Here is a 2,859-nt window from a genome sequence, read left to right on the forward strand (position 1 = left end):
TTTTTTTTTCGATTGATGCACTAATCATTTATTTACAATTTTGTGCTCTTTGTAAAATCTTGTAGCGAATTATAGATTTTCAAATAGAAATGTCCTTTTTAACAACGTAAGTTTTATTTTGACGTACAAGATTTCGCGTGCTGAAGGCTTGACAGAGAATCTATAATTGGGTGGTTGTCTTGAGATAGAATTCCCGAAATTGCAAAGTTTGAAGCATCGTAAGATAATAGCGGTTCTGAAGTTGGCAGATTTTTACATGTGTTGAAACATTCTATAAATTCTTTTGTGTGTTCTACCTTTTCGTTTTTCTTTAAACACTTTGTTAAGGGTTTTGTGATTTTGGCAAAGTTTTTGATGAACTTCCTGTAGTATCCTACGAGTCCTAAAAATTATTTTATGTTTTGCTGTGTTTTGGGAATAGGGTAGTTTTGTATTGCCGTTATTTTATTGTTGTTTAGCCTGATTCCTTCAGGTGTGACTAGATGCATTCATTTTCTTTGGTACTTCCAGATGGGTGATGACCAAGGGCTGCATAAGGGGTCTTATTAAGCCTTTTTCAAGCATTTCGTCAATTTGGCGTTGCAGTTCGTCCTTATGGACGTACGGGTATCTGTACGACTTTGTGTGTATGGGAACATCATCCGTTGTCCTAATTATGTGTTTTTCCTTTGAGGTGAAAGTTAATGGGTCATTTGCTTTCTGAAAGATATCAGAAAAGTTTTTGCATAGTTTAAGAATCGCTGATTTTTCTTCGGAATTCAAGTGGTTGATTCGAAGAAGATTTTCAATATCTGGATTTTTCTCATTGGTGAAATTTTGGAAATTTTGAACTACATTTTCAAAAGTGTATAACTCGTGTTCATTGGTTTCACAGGAGTCGACCGGTTATGGTTCATTCAAAGTGAAAGTTACAAATTCATCGGTGTTGTGGTGTGGTTTTGAATTTCAATAGGAGCAAATCCTTGTGTAGCTTGTGTTACAGAAGCTGTAATTGTGCAGCTTGAATTGTGTTCTGTTAAAATTTGAAACAAAGAGTTTGTTATTTATTTTTGATGATTTTGCTAGCATTTCGCCTTCAAGTATATTTACGGGTACGTTCTTTATTAATCTTTCATGGGGGTTTAGAGTTATTGAAAAATTTACGTCATTTTGTGTTCTGTACTTGAATGAAATGCTGATGTTTTGTCCTACAAGTTTTTTGTTGATTAGATCGATAATAAACTTCATTTTTGTTAGATCGGTTAACCCTAAAACTCCGTCAAAGAAATCATGAAAGTTGAAAGGAATGAAGCTGATATTGCTGTTGGAACAAAATTCTGGGAATACGGGAATTTCGGCTTGAAAACGTGTATTTTTGCTACCAATTGCGATTTTGATTGTGTGATATATATGGTTTTGAAAATACTTTTCTACAATTGAAAGGTTGAGAATGGATCGTGAACTTCCTGTGTCTATAAGAAGTTTCAGTTTAGGGTTTTCGATTTCAACATAGGGAAGGGCGTCCGTAGAAGAAATGTTAATTTCTACTAGGGAGGTTTTTCCTGTTGGGCTTTTGACTGAAAATTTTCGGAATATTCTTTATTATCTTCTGGAATTTCTTGAATTTGGCAGGAAAGTTTCGAGATGGGTAGTTTGAGTTTGAAAATTCTGGTTAATAAGGCGTTGAATGGAAGAGTTTCTCGATATTCCAGGCATTTGAACTGCTCTTGACAACAAGTGTTGCGGGTTGTGTTTTGGTTGGAAAACAACGTCCGAACACTTCTCTGATCGTCGCGTATCTTTTTGGGGGTAGTTCTCTGGGTTGAACATGAACTGGTTAACAAGGAAAATTTGGTTTTGGAGGGTTATTGTGGTTTTGTTCAAAAAAGTTTGGAAGATTGTTTTGGTTGTAATTGTTGTTTCCAAAGAGATTTTGATGATGGCTGAAGTTTGGTTTTTGATTTTGAAAAGCTTGGAAATTGTTTGGTTTTAGTTGGAATGGAAAATTTTGGAAATTTCTGTTTGAATCTGAAAAGTTACCGTACAACCTTTCGAAATTTTCAAATTCACTCACATAAAATAGCATCTTCTAGAGATTCAGGTTTCTTGATGTACGTATTGTTTTTAAGTACACCAGTGCATCCTGCAATAAAAGTGTTTAATGCTGTTTTATCATAGTAGTTTATGTGGCATAACTTTTCGTTAGTACTGATGTTTGGACTGTTTATTTGGACTACTTTACTTCTGATCAGCTGTAAACGGCTTCCAAAGTCAATTAAATGTTCATTTTTGTTTGGACGCGTTCGCGTTAATTCTTGGACTAAACAGTCTAAGTCTCTACGATCAGCAAAGCATTGTAACAGGGCTTGTTTTAGTTTAGGCCAGCTATCTAGTTCAGCTCTATTGCCTACCATAGATGCTGCTCTACCAATTAATTTTTCTTGAACACACTCATAGATGTGTTGATCTAGATCGGAATCATTGAATTCGCGATATGTGGCTATTACATTGTCACATCTTTTTACGAATTTGTTCAAACTATTTACGTCTCCATCGTAAGGTTTGATATTATCTAGTTTATTTTTTAGTAAATCCCAATTTATTTTTGCTTCGGTTTGTGCCATTTTGTTTGCTTTGATCGTTATTTCGTTTATTGCTTGAAATAAATCGACGATGTTCATTCAAAATTCAAAGAAAAACAAAAAAAAATCTTAAATATCCCAACCGGATGCCTTATTCATAGGGTCTAAGATGGGGTAGAAGCGAGCACTTACAGTATTATCAGACTATGAAGGCTTTCACGGCCGGTCAGATTACAATTAGGAATGTTTTCCGGGCTTTGAAGCCGTGGTCTATCGGAATTTCTTCCTGACGTTTCGT

The 2,859-nt window shown here is 35.0% G+C and overlaps 1 long non-coding RNA gene across 1 annotated transcript in view; it reads left to right on the top strand.

Moving 5' to 3' along the window:
• LOC125505577 overlaps window positions 1-2,859 on the top strand; it is a 16,864-nt gene that overhangs the window by 5,119 nt on the left and 8,886 nt on the right. The gene's annotated exons all lie outside the window — the stretch shown is intronic.

Source organism: Dendroctonus ponderosae, unplaced genomic scaffold, assembly GCF_020466585.1.
Source record: "Dendroctonus ponderosae isolate FM_Combo_2020 unplaced genomic scaffold, Dpon_F_20191213v2 Dpon_F_20191213_9, whole genome shotgun sequence".
NCBI lineage: Eukaryota > Metazoa > Arthropoda > Insecta > Coleoptera > Curculionidae > Dendroctonus > Dendroctonus ponderosae.